Raw genomic sequence first — 18,602 nt, 5'->3', positions numbered from 1 at the left:
TGGACTCGTCCATCCAAAGGATTGTGGATGTGGAGATTCATTAGAAACCTTGAATCACGAACAGTCCTAAAAGACAAACAATACCATGTTTTCCCACTCACATATAATCGAAAAAAAACCTTTTGTTTTAACAAAAAAATAAAGCAACAAACAATGTACATGATTCTTACCCAAGGTAGCTCTCGAGCTCAAGCAAATCCAACAACAGTTGCGTGCTCTCCAGAGATCCCCAGCCCGCAGGATCTGCAATTTTCTAAAAGTGAGTGACTATACCATTAAACATGTCAACATAAAACATGGTTGTCAAGCAACTATGTACCGTGCACCTGCGCTCCTGTCGTCTCCTCATGTCGAATGGAAGTTTAAGGTTGGTCGGAATGAATGTTATCCTTCGAATAAACATTGTATCACCAGCATTGGTACCAATAATGATTTCAGCTTCTAACACTTTCGTGTGAAACTCTTTCGAGTAACCTGACCCGTCTACGATGGGCTAGCGACCCGCTCTGCTGGGTCTTAAGATGCTAAAATGTCTAAAGCCAGCAACATATTCTAACCAAAAAAAATATCTATGACATAGTACTTCAAAATATTACATCCAAAAGTGAAACCAGAGAACTCATTGATATGTCCAAATACACATCCGCATACAAAATCATAACTGAACATACAAAATCTATAGTAGACACACAAACATCCCTAAAGGGAAAAGCCTCTGCCGGCCATGTACTCCACATCCACCACGTCCAAAATAAACTTCTCTATGACATAGTACTTCAAAAAATATCACATCCAAAAGTGCAGTCACATGTCTGAACATGCAATAGCTACATCAAAGAACTGATTGATATATCCAAATACACAGCCGCAAAATAAAGTCATAAACTGAACATACAAAATCTACAATACACACACAAACATCCCTAAGGGAAAAGTCTGCGGCCATGTACTACAGGGAAAAGCCTACGACGGCCATTCAGTGTACGTCCACCACGTCCGCCGCGTCCACCGCGGCTACGAACATACAACGGAGTACCAACAATAGTATCTGGACCAGCATCACATAGAAAGATAATTTAGGAACTATAATTATTGAGCCATAAAACTTTTATATATGTATGTTGGTAAAACCCAACTCATTCTTTAGAGTACTTACTCAGACGCAAAGGGCTGTCAACAACGCTGAGAAAGGTATACGTGTAGTCCCCATTTCGCCCTCGATAGAAAATTCGTGTCCGTACACATTCATAGTATCCCAGCCAGCGAACAGTGATGGTCTGTGGTCCATCATCCCTATGAAGGCGGCAAGCCAGGACAGCGTAATATCCCAAATGGACTTGTCCATCCAAAGGATTGTGGACGTGGAGATTCATTAGAAACCTTGAATCAGGAATACTCCTAAAAGACAAACAATAGCATGTTTTCCCACTCAAATATAATCCAAAAAAACTTTTATTTTAACAAAAATAAAGCATTAAACAATGTACATAGTTCTTACCCAAGGTAGCTCTCCAGCTCAAGCAAATCCAACAACAGTTGCGTGCTCTCCAGAGATCCCCAGCCCCCATGATCTACAATTTTCTAAAAAGTGAGTGACTATACTATTAAATGTGTCAACATAAAACGTGGTTGTCAAGCAACTATGTACCTTGCACCTGTGCTCTTGTTTCGGTGACAAACGTGAATTGCCTAGACATCCTATCACATTGCAAAAAAAGAATGCACGTGTCAATCTACATATACTGAAAAAAAACAATAGGCTTTGAAGAGAAAATAGCCTCTAGTGTATTACAAACCCATAACTCAAATGAAAAATGAAATCCAAACATTATCAAGGACAAAGTCATGAAATATTACGTCTCACTCTATCTTTGTATAAATAGCCAACATTCCCAAAGACCTATGATAGTTGGAATATTGAAAGAACTTAAAAAAAGCTATACAAAGATTACCGAAATGAAGATTTTCCACCCAAGAAAGTCTGAGGAGGGCTTGAAAGAGCAATGTCATACTCCTAGGCTCTTGCTGTTGCCAATTGCAAAACTTCCTTGTACACAACATTTGTGGTAGAAGTATTATCCATCTCCTCACCCCTGGCATCAGACGCACCCTGCGAAATGAAAACCTTAACAGCGTTTGATGCTCGGATACGTGAAAATGCCACATATAATTGGCCATGACTGAATACCGGTGTCACCAAGTACAGCCCCAAAACTGACAATGTTTGACCCTGTGACTTATTGATTGTCATGCCAAATGCCAATCGGATAGGAAATTGCCGTCTCCTCATGTCGAATGGAAGTTTAAGGTTGGTCGGAATGAATGTTATCCTTGGAATAAACGTTCTATCACCAGCATTGTTACCAGTAATGATTTCAGCTTCTAACACTTTTATGTGAAACTCTTTGCATATCAACCGTGTCCCATTGCACAAACCCTGGCGAGGATTCAAATTACGCAACAAAATTATAGGAGCATTCCTTTTCAAAACCAACCGATGCGGGGGATATCCACCACCAAGATCAAGACTATTCAAATACTCGACTGCAAACAAAAAGGAATCTCCCCCTAAGTTGTCCACTGATTCTATACTTAGGTACTCCCTTTCCTCACCGGGCATTGCCTTCAATGCCATAGCATTAATTGCATCAACCTCGGTGTTTCGAGGTGCAAGAATAGAGCGCTCTCGAAAGTATGTTGCATAGTCCAAAACAGTTGCAAGCCCTCGATACACCCATCCAATGAGGCCTTCCATGGACTTTGTCTCTAAAAGCATATGCGATGGAATCACAACAGTATCTTCTTTTGTACATCTATTTATCCCATTGCCAATGTCCAGAACCCATTGCATGAACTCTTGCTCAGCACAATTATCACCATTCTGAAGGACCCGCATATTCTGCGTCAACTTCAATATTGTAGTGTGACCCCAAATCCTTGAGTGGCATAAGGTAGCATTGATAATGTCCTCTCGTCCTGCCTTTGGAAGAACTGGCAAGACTTGCCTAAAATCCCCCCCCAACAATACCACCTTCCCACCAAAAAGTTGCTCATTGGACATGACATCTCGTAAAGTTCTGTCTAGTGCCTCGAAAGCAAACCGGTGAGTCATGGGTGCCTCATCCCATATTATCAGCCTAGCCATCTTCAAAACATCTGCGAGTTGACTATTAACCTTAATATTGCAACTGCTAGTACCATCCAGCTCCAACGGTATCTTGAATCGTGAGTGTGCCGTGCGTCCATTGGCTAGTAGCAATGCAGCAATCCCAGAAGATGCACATGCCAAAGCGATGAGCCCCTCCCCACACAATCGAGAGAGCAAGCAATTGTAGAGAAAGGTCTTTCCAGACCCTCCTATACCATCGAGAAAAAAGACCTCACCACCATCTCCATAGACCCTTGCCAAAATCCGATCGAATGCAGCATGTTGACAGTGATTCAAGGACATTTCCATTTGCTGGGCAGTCTGTGCTTCTTTCACACAATCAAACATTCTTTCTTCTTGCAATAAGCCATTTCCAGCTTCTAACAAAGATGTTCTATCTACAACAGGCATTCCGTCAAACTCAGCCAACCTTCGCCCATGTTGTTGAAGAATGTGCTCCAAGTGCAATACAGCCTTCTTTATTGCTAGTTCACGATGACCAATTAAATTCCCCATACTTGATTCCAATATATTAAAAAAATCATCCGAAAGCTCAAGGGAAAATTTTTCCCACAAAAGTCGAGGAGATGTTGGCTCACAAAAAACCAATATTGTCACGAATAGGTGTCTCAGTTGTGCACTATTTTGATAAAACACAGCCTCTTGCATACACACAAACCATTCTTCATCACTCTCCAACAATCCCTGTGCTATGCATGCTGCCTTGAAAGTAGGGTACACTTGGCTGTCAAAAGTACGTAGGTCATCAAAGGACTTGCATCCTGTGCACACATTAAGAAGCATACGCATGAAGTAGAGCTCACCAGCTGAGGGGGAAATATTGTACATCCGACCTATGGTATTCCCCTTTTGTCTTCTAGTCCACCGCTTATTGGTTTTGTTCCAAACCAACTTGTCTGGCAAGTCACCATACAGCAAGTTGCTTGCATCAGATTGCAACTGATTATAAGTGAACCATTCTGTGAGGGTGGTCTTTTGATTTTGTTCCCTGCCTACAACATTTTGCAAATCATCATCATCTCGAAAGATGACATTATTGCGCATTGGAAGATGAACCTGCAATCTTTGCACATCGGGTTTTTCATCGTGCGTGGCATACTCATAAATCCGCCAACATGCTTCTGATGCTGACACGTAACGTGCATCTAAGTAACTACTAATCTCATCAATGCCACCATCAACTTTGTTGTGCAAATGCCCTTGCTCTCCTGCATTATTTACCTGCATCTTGATAATGGCTCTATCATGACCTTTGTACACATATTTATACAAATACTTAACTGCAGTGATTGTGGAGCATATTTCAACATTTATGTGTGCCTTGTACTTCACGGAGAGGAAAGGATTATCAATCACACCCCCTTTCACTTGTATCTTTCTACCATCATCACGACGCATGTAAACTAGATAGCCATCATTGCCAATAGTAGTCGTCTGTGAGAATCCACGTGGATAATGACGAATGAATTTTCCATCAACCATGCAAGCTGCAGATGGATTTAGTGCGCCACACAGACCATGGACATTACATTGCACAATAATATCATGCAACTCTGGGAACATAGCCTTATCTGGCAACTCCGCACACACTAATCGGTCATAGTGACCGATCTCCACGGGTTTGAAACCACTTTCTAATATCAACAATATGTGTGAGTGTGGCAGACCTCTCTTTTGAAACTCTATGACACTCACATATCCAGCCACCTTCCCAAACAAATTATGTTTTGTAATTGACTGCATCATGTCCTTATGCTTTTGGAAAAACACACGGGCTATCAAATCTGGACGGTCTTGCGTAGTTTGCCCCGGCAACAATGCTATAGATATTTTAAGCCATTTGGGATTACAGGTGAATGTTATGAATAAATCAGGTTTGCCCCTTTTTCTGACAATTGCCATAGCATCTTGGTATAGCTGACACGTATACCGAGGCCCTCCTGTAAAAGAAGAAGGCAACACCACCCTATGCCCTGCAGCATTGCCAAGCGCAGTACGTGTCCCATCAGCTGTATTCACCATGTCCATCAACCCTTGATAGACTTCAGCGCGTAGGGAAGCTTGGTTGTTTCGTATCCACACCAACCTGGACTGTTCCATGCTACTGTAGGCATCAACCATGTATTGCTGCAACAATCTACCCCCACGCAAAAGACATGCATTTGTATCATATCTCACTTGCAAACGATATGCGTAGTATTGTCTCTGGGTGACACAACTCTGTCCACGTATCTCGTGCAATGGTGTGTGATTAGGAACATCACTATATGGGATATATGGATGCCAACCATCTTCCCCCCGAGGGAACAAAAGAACATACATGAGAGGCATGTATGATCTCGGTGCAAATTAGATATTCTACGCACAAACCCATTGCGGCTAAAAATCTGAATGTCCCGATTTTCAATATCGAAGTCATCCCCTTGTCCTGGCATGATTGCAGCAACCTCGCTAGCCATAGGAGCCAAGTACTGCCTTGAGGTGGAGCGGCTCTCACAAATAACCATCCTCAGGTTTGTATGTGGATTTGTTCTTAGCACTTGCCCAATAGCCATCAATGCACTGGCATATGGATTGCACTCGTGCATCATCCTCTGCAACAACTCCAAAATGCCTGGATCCAAACCAGGCATCCCATGTAAACGGTGTTCTAGTTCATGATAAGTGTCATACAAGTACAACTGTGCAAAACGTGGCATCTCTTGCCTAGCCTCATCGGGCAATAAATTTCCAATCCGATGATCAATACACACTACCATGGACCCGAAAGTTTTGTATACCCCCATTCCCATGGAACATTTGATCAACATGAGCTCCCAATGAAACAAATGCCATGGCACTATTATAAGCCCTAATGTTTTTCTTAAATAGTTTGCTTCTAGCATCATGTCCGTGCAATAGAACTCTCAAAATCTCTGGTGGTTCTTCTAACGGCAACAATGATACACGACCAACTTTGCAACAGTGCTTGCCCACAACTTGATGCATATGCATTCGCGTCTCTTGTTTCCACAGTTGAGCTTGGCAAAAGCTGCATGTATGATCCATGGATCCAAGTGCATGAACAGAAGGAGCATTGAAGACCAGTGGATACAAAGATGGATGCTCTACATTTTCCCTTAACGGAAAAGTATGCAAGATAGAGAGGCTCCCCCCTGCACCCAAAATCACAGCCCTATTGTGAACAACATGCCTTCGGCCTCTTAAATGAGTAGCATCCCTGCTTGCATCCATTTGAGTAGTTGTACATACTACTGAAGCAGGTTCATGCTCATTACGTACTATTGGTGAAGTATGGAGGTCCATTGTATTTTCAACAGTGCATGCTACATTACTGTGCCCATGCATTTGATTCTGTTCTCTGCTTCTAGCAACTTGTGTTCTCGACCTTGTTCTTTGTATAGCATAAACACAACGGGCCGCCCGCGTTGAATCCATTTGAGTAGTTGTACCTATTACTGAAGCATGTTCATGCTCATTATCTACAGTTCGTAAAGTATTGACGTCCATTGTATTTTCAACAATGCACGCTACATTACTGTGCCCATACATTTGGTCCTGTTGTCTGCGAAGGCCGTCTTCTACATCCATAGATTCCACAGCCACCCTCACGCTTCTAACTCCTTGTGTTTTCGACCTTGTTCTTTTTATAGCATAACTATGACGGGCCGCCCGTGTTGAATCCATTTGAGTAGGTGTACCTATCACTGAAGCATGTTGATGCACTCTACCTACTGTTACTGAAGTATTGAGGTCCATTGTATTTTCAGCCACAATGCACGCTACATTACTGCATCCATGTGTCTGATTATGTTGACTGCAAACTCCTACTTCTACACCCATAGATTCCACAGCCACCCTCATCCTTCTAGCACCTTGTGTTTTAGACCTTGTTCTTTGTATAGCATAAGCACGATGGGCCGCCCGCGTTGAATCCAACAATCTTCTCCTATGAGAACGTATTGAATGTAGCCTCTCTTCTATTTGTCTTGCCATCTTCTGTATCCACTCAACCAACTACATAAGTATCTATTCCTCAAAGGGAAAAATAGCTTAATTAAAAAACTTATGCATCATCCCTAACCATGACAAAAATTGATGGATCTCAACAAATGTGCCCTAGGAAGAAAATAATTTAGAAAAGCAAGAAGCAAGGTTAATTAGCAAAGCCATCCCTTTCGCATCTATCTAAAATTGAGAGCGGACCATCTATGCATTGAACTCATAGTGTCCCATGACCAAGTTTCAGTGTCTCACTATCTTTGGTAAGAGTAATGCTCATATTTTTTCAACATGTGAGCAAAATACAATACCATATGTGCAACCATCATTTGAAACATAAAAACCAAAGCTAACATATCTAAAAAAACTCAAAGTTGACCATCTCAAAAAAGTATAAGCATTGCATCAGCATTTATGCGAATACATGATTCAAAAAAATCACAAATATTTGAGTATATCTTAAATAAAACGAAAATGGGAAGGAACAATAGGCAATTCAAATATTGAATTAAATTAGCCTCCATTGCCATATATACGTCAAATGAAAGTAAATATAATCATTTGCAAAAAAGTTGTCTTGCCAAATAACATAAGGGCAACTAACTACATGAATCCCATAGAAGCATTTGGGATTCCAATACAAAAAGTGACATAAAAGTCTCAGGAGTCAAACTTGTCTTGCCAAATAACATAAGGGCAACCCAAGTACATGAATCCCATAGAAGCATTTGGGATTGCAGTACAAAAGGTGACACAAAAGTCTCAGGAGTCAAACTTGTCTTGCCAAATAACATAAGGGCAACCAAGTACATGAATCCCATAGAAGCATTTGGGATTCCAGTACAAAAAGTGACATAAAAGTCTCAGGACTCTCTTAATTGTCACGGGTTGCGACCTGCTCTAGTTTACGGCTCATCCTGGTCATCAAAGCAGTTAGCCTATTTAAACCAACTTTGAACATTGACACCTCAGTGGACAGTAGCTGAACTTGTTCTTTCAGCTTATCAACTTGTAGTCTACACCCATTCTCACATACAACTGCCCCTTCTCCACCTCTCCCCAAAATCTGCTGCATCCATTGATTAGAGTCCTTAACGCTATTCTCAATTTGAGAAATCCTTGCAATGAGAGTTCCAGGCAATTCTGCCATGCCCTGCGCTATTACTGCAGCACCATCTGAATGGATTTCTCCCCACAAAGAGCCCAAATATCATGTGTTCATGGCACATGCATCCTTATTATTCTCGCACATGGCTTGAATGGACTTTAAAAGATTGTAATGACTTGAATGCTCAGTTGCATGGGTTGAAGCTCTCCCCCTTGTAAGTCGTTTCATTATATTAGCAGTGCGACGTTTGTGGCTAGACTTAAAACGCTTTGAAGGCAACTTGGGACCGTGATTTGCTCCATGGGTTGAAGTCTCGGCCCTTGCAAAAACTTGATTTATCACATGAAGGCTATCTGGCTCAGGAAAAGATGACAACACAATGTCAGAAACTGCAGAGCCCTCCACCCTTGCAGCTCGCTTTATTGCTCGAAGGCTTTGTCGCCCATGGAAACCCGACTCCCCAAGATTTGAAACAACGGTAGAAGCCATTTCTGGAGCTGCATCCATAATAAAATACAAAAACCTTTTCAGGTATGTATTGGCTCAATTGTATAATTGGATCACATAGATTCCATAGAATAAACATGAGCAGAAATCAATTGGCATAGGAGGCAGATACCCAAAGATTGTAGCCCATCTCCTCTGAACAAAGAATTTGGAATCAAGTTAGATGGATTGAGATATTTGTGAATGAGCTCTTGCCAAGCACTCGTGCAAATATTTTCCGATTCAAAGGCGGTAAGTTGCTTAGAGTGACCAAGGATATGGTGGTAGGAAGTAGAAATCATAGGACATATTAAAAGGAGAAATCGACATGGAGGGCACATGGCCCTAGCGTCTATTTCAAAAATCAAATCCCCCTAACCTCCCCTTGCCATGCATTAGCCTCCTCTACCCAACCCTAATCTGAGACCTTAATCCTATGATCATCACCAAGAAATCTTACTGCAATCTTATTGTCTACTCATGAAGGTGTATCCAACCACATCATGGACTTATTTCACTTCTGTCCACCATTATATTTTGCTCTGTGTGTGTGTGTGTGTGTAGCCCCATCTATCATCCAATCGTCTCACCTCTCGAGCTTAGTTCTCATGGCTATAAAGCACATGACGTGAAACACACTTAATCCTTTACTCTCCTTGAGAAGCAAGGCTAACTTCTGAAAGAGGTTAGATTAGATCACTTAGGGAAGAGGATGCTGGCTTATCTCTAGACATACTGCCAGCTCGATGCTCCTAAGAAAAATACAAATACCTTTAATGATTACTGGTCCAAACACATCATGGCCTTGTCTTATTTCACTTCTGGCCTACCATCATATTTTTTCGTCCCCCCCCCCCCTCTCTCTCTCTCTCTCTCTCTCTCTCTCTCTCTCTTTCTCTCTCTCTCTCTCTCTCTCTCTCTCTCTCGGTGTAGCCCCACCTATCATCCAATCGCCCCACGTCTCAAGCTTAGTTCTCATGGCTATAGTCCACATGACATGAAACATATTTGGTGCTTTACTCTCATTGAGAAGCAAGGCTAGCTTCTCAAAACGAAGGTTAGATTAGATCACTTAGGGTAGAGGGTGCAAGCTTATCTCTAGACATATTGCCAGGTCATCAAGATGCTCCTACGAAAGATACAATCACATTTAATGATTACTGGTCCAACCACATCATGGCCTTGTCTTATTTCACTTCTGCCCTACCATTATATTCTTTCATCCCCTCTCTCTCTCTCTCTCTCTCTCTCTCTCTCTCTCTCTCTCTCTCTCTCTGTGTGTAGCCCCACTTATCATCCAATCGCCTCACATCTCGAGCTTAGTTCTCATGGCTATAGTCCACATGACATGAAACATATTTGATGCTTTACTCTCATTGAGAAGCAAGGCTAGCTTCTCAAAACAAAGGTTAGATTAGATCACTTAGGGTAGAGGGTGCAAGCTTATCTCTAGACATATTGCCAAGTAATCAAGATACTCTTAGGAAAGATACAATTACATTTAATGATTACTAATATCCAATCGCCTCACCTCTGGAGGTTAATTCTCATGGCTATAATGCACATGACATGAAACATACATAATCCTTTACTCTCCTTGAGAGGTTGATTAGATCACTTAGGGTCCAACCACATCATCACCTTGTCTCTAACTAATACACTAACTTAATTCACTTCTGTCCATTAATATATTCCCTCTCTCTCCCTCTCTCTCTCTCTCTCGCCTCTATTATCTTTTAGTTCTTCCGTCTCAATAATATAATCATCTAGAAACTATAAGATCATAATGGTTTGGATGATTTTAAAAATGTAGCTTACATTTAATGATTACTGGTCCAAACACATCATGGCCTTGTCTTATTTCACTTCTGGCCTACCATTATATTTTTTCGTCCCTTCTCTCTCTCTCTCTCTCTCTCTCTCTCTCTCTCGGTGTAGCCCCACCTATCATCCAATCACCTCATGTCTCAAGCTTAGTTCTCATGGCTATAGTCCACATGACACGAAACATATTTGTTTGATGCTTTACTCTCATTGAGAAGCAAGGCTAGCTTCTCAAAACGAAGGTTAGATTAGATCACTTAGGGTAGAGGGTGCAAGCTTATCTGTAGACATATTGCCAGGTCATCAAGATGCTACTACGAAAGATATAATCACATTTAATGCTTACTGGTCCAACCACATCATGGCCATGTCTTATTTCACTTCTACCCTACCATTATATTCTTTCGTCCCCTCTCTCTCTTTCTCTCTCTCTCTCTCTCTGTGTTTAGCCCGACCTATCATCCAATCGCCTCACGTCTCGAGCTTAGTTCTCATGGCTATAGTCCATGACATGAAACATATTTGATGCTTTACTCTCATTGAGAAGCAAGGCTAGCTTCTCAAAACGAAGGTTAGATTAGATCACTCAGGGTAGAGGGTGCAAGCTTATCTCTAGAAATATTGCCAGGTCATCAAGATGCTCCTAGGAAAGATACAATTACATTTAATGATTACTGATATCCAATTGCCTTACCTCTGGAGGTTACTTCTCATGGGTATAATGCACATGACATGAAACATGCATAATCCTTTACTCTCCTCGAGAGGTTGATTAGATCACTTAAGGTCCAACCACATCATCGCCTTGTCTCTAACTAATGTGTCCTAAGGAAGCAAAGAATTCATAAATTATCAGATCGGAATGGTTTCAATGATTTTGAAAATGTAGCTTGTCTTAAATGATGCAAACACACACACACACACACACAACGTATCCTAAGGAAGCAAAGAATTCCAAATAGACAGCAAAGTCAATTGAAAAGCAAGGCTAGCTTCTCAAAAATGAAGGTTAGATTAGATCACTTAGGGTAGACAGTGCAAGCTTATCTCTAGACATATTGCCAGGTCATCAAGATGCCCCTATGAAAGATACAATTACATTTAATGATTACTGGTCCAACCCCATCATCGCCTTGTCTCTAACTAATATACTAACTTAATTCACTTCTGTCCACCATTATATTTTCCCTCTCTCTCTCTCTCTCTCGCCTCCATAATCTTTTAGTTCTCCTGTCTCAATAATATAATCATCTAGAAACTATAAGATCATAATGGTTTGGATGATTTTAAAAATGTAGCTTCTAAGCTTCTCTCTCTCTCTCTCTCTCTCTCTCTCTCTCTCTCTCGCCTCCATTATCTTTTTGAAAAAAGATGGTTCTTAGTTCAATTTTCCCCTCCCAAGAATCTAAGGGTCCATGAATTACGATCAGAATGGTTTCATGAATGTAACAGAGAATTCATGAATTATCAGATCGGAATGGTTTCAATGATTTTGAAAATGTTTAAGATGCAAACACACACACACACACACACACACACACACAATGTCAATTGGAAAAAAAGTGATCACCTACCTGGATAAACAAAAGTTGTGGAGAGAAGCTAGTGCTAGTCCCAACAATAAATTGAAGCACCTGCAAGAAAAACAACCCCAAAAAAAAGTAAAGCTAAGCGAACTGTACATCTCTCTCTCTCTCTCTCTCTCTCTCTCTCTCTCATAGAAATACGTAATGACATACACCCCCACGTATAAATTAAGCTAATGCCTTACACCTTTATCCCCCCCTCCCCATTTCCTTTATATTTGATTTAATCCATATTCTTTTGTTTTCGGCGCATGCAATGAAATAGTCATTGCACCCCTTCGCCTCACTCCATGGGCCCTCCATGGTCTAGATTCCATAAACTGAATCACACTCCCTCACCTTTTTCTTTATGCCGCAAACCTCCAATGTACCTCCATGAGTGAGGGGATACTTTTCCTTCACTTTTGGGCCGATGATGCTCAGTTACGTCTCAAAGTGGATGTTTGAAGTGATTTTTGTTATGTGCTAGAGGAGCATGCGATGAGGCAAGGAAGGGAAGGCAATAGATAGAAGATAGATGCTCAAGGGCGCTCGTATAACTGTACATCTCTCTCTCTCTCTCTCTCTCTCTCTCTCTCTCTCTCATAGAAATACCATAGCTAGAGAGAGAGAGACAGGGGAGGGGGGAGGGGGAGGGTTTATCAAATGACTAACGACACTATCTCTCGAAATGCACATCTCAACACACACACACATAAAAAAACCGTAGCTAGAGGTGTGAACACATACACATACACACACACACATACACGCACACACACACAAACAATTGATTAGATATACATATAGCTTGTAAGGATTATAAATGTTATGTTTTTACATTTGTGTGTGAATGTGAGCGCCATGCAAGATTTGTGAATGCGAGAGAGAGAGAGAGAGAGAGGGGGGGGGGCGAGGGGTTTATCAAATGACTAACGCCACTGCCTCTGGAAATGTGTATCTCAACACACACACACACAAAACCATAGCTAGAGAGAGAGAGAGAGAGAGAGAGAGAGAGAGAGAGAGGGGGGGGGGGGGAGGGGGAGGGTTTATCAAATGACTAACGACACTATCTCTCAAAATGCACATCTCAACACACACACACACAAAAAAAAACCGTAGCTAGAGGTGTTAACACATACACACATAATCTCTCTATCTCTCTAAAAATGGCACGTACACTTCTATGCATGCTATAGATAGAGGCTAGAGGCACAAAAATACAAAACTTCACATGCCACTATCTCCCAAAATGCACGTAAGATTGGCGCCAGCATGTACCCTAACTTAAGGAATATGCTAAAATCAGTTAATTAGTTGAAGGGAAAGGAGGGTGTAGCATATGTGTCTACATGCAAGGTTGCACGATGGCGATTGATTGACCTATAGTAGGGTGCACACTACCTCTTTTCCTTCAGGAAAATCTCTCCTTGCTTGCTCAAATCTACCTTCTTTTCATTCCTCCATTATCTTCATTTTCTTTCATCTCCTTTCCTTAGATATTCATGCCCTTTCATCTTCCCCTAGCATCAATCAACCCCTACACACCTCTCTCTCTCTCTCTCTCAAAACCACATACAAAAATTCTACCCCCCCTCTCTCTCTCTCTCCCTCTCTCACAAAAACACAAAAGCACACACACACACACACACACACACACACACACACACACACAAACACACACTCTCTCTCACACACACACATATAATCTCCATCTCTCTCTCTCTCTCTCATAGAAATACGTAATGACATACACCCCCATGTAGCTAGAGGTGTTAACACATACACACATAATCTCTCTCTATCTCTCTAAAAATTGCCACGTACACTTCTATGCATGCTATAGATAGAGGCACAAAAATACACATTAAAAAAACCCGTAGCTAGACGTGTTAACACATACACACACACACAACACACACACACACACATACACGCGCACACATACACACACACATAATTTATTAGATATACATATAGCTTGTAAGGATTATAAGGATTATAAACGTTATGTTTTTACATTTGTGTGTGAATGTGAGCGCCATGCAAGATTTGTGAATGCGAGAGAGAGAGAGAGAGAGGGGGGGTGAGGGGTTTATCAAATGACTAACGCCACTGCCTCTGGAAATGTGTATCTCAACACACACACACACACAAAACCATAGCTAGAGAGAGAGAGAGAGAGAGAGAGAGAGAGAGGGGGGGGGGGGAGGGGGGAGGGGAAGGGTTTATCAAATGACTAATGACACTATCTCTCGAAATGCACATCTCAACTCACACACATAAAAAAAAAACCCGTAGCTAGAGGTGTTAACACATTTCCACCCAAGTAAGTGTGTCGATAGATAGAGGGTAGAGGTACAAAAGTGGGTGCTTTTCTACCAAGTAAGAGAAAGATAAGTGGAAGAAGGGGGGGGAGAATCTCTCTCTCTCTCTCTCTCTCTCTCTCTCTCTCTCTAAAAATGGCATGTACACTTCTATGGATGCTATAGATAGAGGCTAGAGGCACAAAAATACAAAACTTCAAATGCCACTATCTCCCAAAAATGTGCATAAGACTGTGTGTGTGCGTGTGTGTGTATGTGTGTGTGTGTGTGTTGTGTATGTGTGTGTGTGTGTGTGTGTGTGTGTGTGTATGTATGTGTTTTTCTGTGTGTCTGTATTGAGATGTGCATTTCGACAGATAGTGTCGAAAGTCAAAAGTGCGTGCTTTTCCACCCAAGTAAGTGTGTCGATACATAGAGGGTAGAGGTACAAAAGTGCGTGCTTTTCTACCCAAGTAAGAGAAAGATAAGTGGAAGAAGGGGGGGGGAGAATCTCTCTCTCTCTCACACACACACACACACACACAAAAACACACAAACATAATCTCTCTCTCTCTCTCTCTCTCTCTCTCTCTCTCTCTCTCTCCCCTCTCTCTCTATCTCTCTCAAAAAAAAAAAGAAAGAAAGAATACAATGCTTAAAAAACCCCTTGACATATGAAACTTTGCATAAAAATGCATTGAAGCTTTACATCCAAGGAAGAGCCGTCGAACAGAAACTCCAACAGAGAACGGAGCACGGAGAGCAATGGAACAGAGCGCGGAGCACAGAGCACGGTCTGATGGTCTGCGTGCGCGTGCGTCCTCCTCCCTCCTTCTATACTATGGGAGGGCAAGGTAACGTCCTCCTCCCTTCTTGCAGAACGGAGCGGCAGCAGAACGGAGCGGACAGAGCGGCAGTCGAACGGGCAGCAAAAAACGAAACGCGACAGAGCTGGAGGGAGCCGCAGCAGAACGGAGCGGAGCGGGCAGCAGAACAGAGCGGAATGGCGAAAAGGGAGAGGGTGATGTGAGGAGGGAGCCGTGAGGGTGGAGCCCAAGACCTGTGGCGGCTGGTGGCGTGCTGAGCATTAATGGAGATTCAAAATTCGCTCGTTTTGTATAGAAGATCGCGCCGTTTTGCTCTCTGTCGCCGTTTTGCTCTCCCCTCGTGACACGTGGCTCCAAGGTTCGTTCTCTCCCTCCATAATAGATAGTATAGATGTATAGTATAGTATAGTAAGAAGAGACCATGAATGCGGCGGTCTTTCAACATGCCCATGTCCTATCTACTTTGATTTGCGAGATCCGCGAAGACATTTTAAAGGAAGTTCCTAGATTATGCTATGGCCTACTCGGCTCTCTGCCGTGCTTAGCTTTTGCTGTAATTTCATTTTTATCTTAGTAAAATTTCTTTCTTTTGCGCACATTTTTTTTTCCCTATAGGTGAAATATCACTCATTTCCCAACCCCTAAAAAAAATGGTAGAAACTCATCCAAAACTCTTGTTGCCACTGCCTCCTAGCTTGGGGATAGTTACACACCAGCCCTGCCCAAGGTAAGGAAGGGGTGTTTCTGTACGTGGAGTTTCATGTGCAAAAAGGATTGTCATGGGTAGCTCGCTGGCCCATCATCAGACAACAGAATTTGATCCCACACCGACTAATCAATAATCCCTTGCCTCGACCAAGTAGACTTCATCACCTTCTTGCAACAAATGTGGGACCTGTTATTCTTATATTGTCCATTTGGTGTGTCGCCCATGCCTCTTCTCGCTTGGACAGGTGTTGCGCGGTGTCTCATGAGGCTGGGTTCACACCACTCAACGAAGGGTCCTAGTTGGCCTAATAGAAGGGATGGCGGGCCCGAACACAGACACGAAAGATTAGTGTTCGGTCCATGAAGGGGTCTTTCGCACCAAGCAATCACTCCATGCCGATTCCGTCTTCGCCAACCACTACACCAATCACACGTTGGTGACATAAATGCAGGAGTTGGGTGACTGCTGGCTGCAGTTCTATGGGCGGGCAGGTGGTGTGAACTGCAACCTTCACGACGTTGACGGGCGCAGAACGGCGAGCAGGTGGACCGGCACAACACTGACGGCTGCGCGGAATGGCCACGGGGAAGGCATTCCTGGGGGAATATCCAGGAGGTTTCATCTTCTTCTGAATGAACACGCATCAGTTTTTCTTCATCCTCAAGTTACCGTCCCATTTTTCTGTGCTTAAAACCATCTCAACGTTATCTCAACCTCAAATTTCCGGTTGTTTTGTGTTTTCCTCTCCCATTTCCGTTGTTTGATCTTGCGTCTCTGCCGTTCCGGCTGCGAATTCTGCCTTCTTAGCGACAAAATCTCAAGCATCTTGGCGTCCTGTGCTGCTGCAGAAAAGTTCCTTTTTCCGACACCGTAGCTGGATCTTGCTTTTCGGACGGTTTCTGAGGGAGTCCAGTCTGTTTTTCGTGCAACAATTTCAGGCTTTCTACGGCAAGCACTTCGCAGAGTCTTTACCCTGCTGGATGATGCTTGAGAAGCCTGGAAGCTGTCCTCGCTGAAAGGTTTTCTACGCGTCTAAGGCTGTCGTGTTTGATCCTCTGTCCAGAGTTTGGAATTGTAACGATTTTCAGCTTCGAAAGAGTTTTTCAAAGATCTAGGCGTCTTTCGCACCAAGTAATCATCTGCTGGACCTTGGAGGAGAGATCGGAAGAGTACTCTGCTGGATCTGGTGGAGAGTTTGGATAGCTTTTGCGAGGAAGGGAGGGCGGAAGGTTTCTCGGAGACTATTTGCTGCAACGATTTGGTGAAAGGGTTTCAATTTTCGTGCTGAAACAGAGGAGAGCGAGAGAGACAGACGATGGCTGGGCAGCAGACTCTACCGTCCGTTCAGAATCCTCCCCCTGCCTCTGGTGCTCGCGCCTTCTTCGCAGGAGTGTCTGAGACCGGCAAGGCTGCGTTAGCACGTCAAAAGCCTTGGTCGGAGCTTCTTGACCGCAATAGCTTTGGCAAGCCAGAGTCTATCACCGACGCCTCGAACCGGATCAGGAAAAATCTAAGCTATTTCCGGGTGAATTATGCTGTTTTCACGGTCGGAGTGTTGGGGATCAGCTTGCTCTGGCACCCTGGTTCGTTGGTCATTCTTCTGGTCCTGCTAGCTGCATGGGTGTTTCTCTACTTCGCTCGGACAGAGCCTCTTGTTCTCTTCAATCGGTCTTACGCTGAGAGAGAGGTCTTGGTTGTCCTGGGAGTTGCGACCTTCGTTCTGATATTTCTTACAAATACGGGGAGCACTGTACTCACAGGCGTTGCCATGGCAGCTGCATTGATCGCTGTTCACGCAGCCCTGCGGGTGCCAGATGATTTGTTCTTGGATGAACAGGAGAACGCGGCCGGGGGTTTCCTTAGCTTCCAGCCACAAATAGCCAGCTCTGTATGATTGACCTTGTCATTCTTTTACTGTCGTCAACTCCTCCCAGCATATGTCTTATGTTAGCATGTATCCAGCAAGTTTTTGGTCTCGAATCATGATTTATCGGAGTGTCGTTTTATACTCTTCTGTCTCTTTGCTTCAGGATCTTAAATTCTGATACATTTCCGCAACTAATTTGTAATTTTGTCTGACGAACATACCTTTATGTACTTGTTCATCACGTTCGGGGTTTCCAAGCTTTGATATAATATAGACCACTGAACTTCTTGATATTTGTAGATCTGTGATTTACTCCCCTTCTTCTATTTCTTTTTCCGCCGCAAAGTTTGGAATGTCAATTAGTATGGTGTTTTTTTGTCGATTAACATTGTATTTAGTCAGTTTGCCAGCTGGGGAAGCTTTCACTATGTATACTGATGATGTGCATCTCTACACATATCGACACAGAAATGTCGTCCAAGCAACGGACTTTTTTCCTTGCACTTGCTTGTTCGGTTGGAGTTTTGAGGCCTCCTAGATTTGAAAATTGCATGGATTCTCGGTTGAGAGAATTAGGCCAGTTTTCCAAGATCATTATATTTTTCTTAGTAGCGCCAATTGCATGTTTCAGAATCATATTCTATCGCATTCCCAACTCCCCTGTTCGTCTCATTTGGGCTTCAAGCATCTCCTCCAGCGCCACCCCATTCTGAGAGTTCAGTTAAGTGCAGCTCAG

General features: G+C 42.8%; 1 pseudogene across 3 annotated transcripts; it reads left to right on the top strand.

Annotated features, from left to right (window-relative positions):
* Positions 1–16,653: 16,653 nt before the first annotated feature.
* LOC147904740 (PRA1 family protein B5 pseudogene) lies at positions 16,654–17,987 on the top strand (annotated as a pseudogene). Of its 3 annotated transcripts, none has more exons than XR_015542429.1 (2): positions 16,654–16,725; positions 16,848–17,987. The product of XR_015542429.1 is annotated as a PRA1 family protein B5 pseudogene, transcript variant X1 (transcript). The 3 variants fall into 3 exon arrangements; XR_015542439.1 differs by having other exon boundaries at positions 16,665–16,869; positions 17,063–17,987; XR_015542436.1 differs by having other exon boundaries at positions 16,665–16,947; positions 17,063–17,987.
* Positions 17,988–18,602: the final 615 nt, after the last annotated feature.

Source organism: Dipteris shenzhenensis, chromosome 2 (genome assembly GCF_047967505.1).
Source record: "Dipteris shenzhenensis isolate YYH24624 ecotype China chromosome 2, Dip_SZ_1.0, whole genome shotgun sequence".
NCBI lineage: Eukaryota > Viridiplantae > Streptophyta > Polypodiopsida > Gleicheniales > Dipteridaceae > Dipteris > Dipteris shenzhenensis.
Note: the sequence above shows the minus strand (reverse complement) of the source record. Positions and strands in the feature narration are given on the sequence as shown.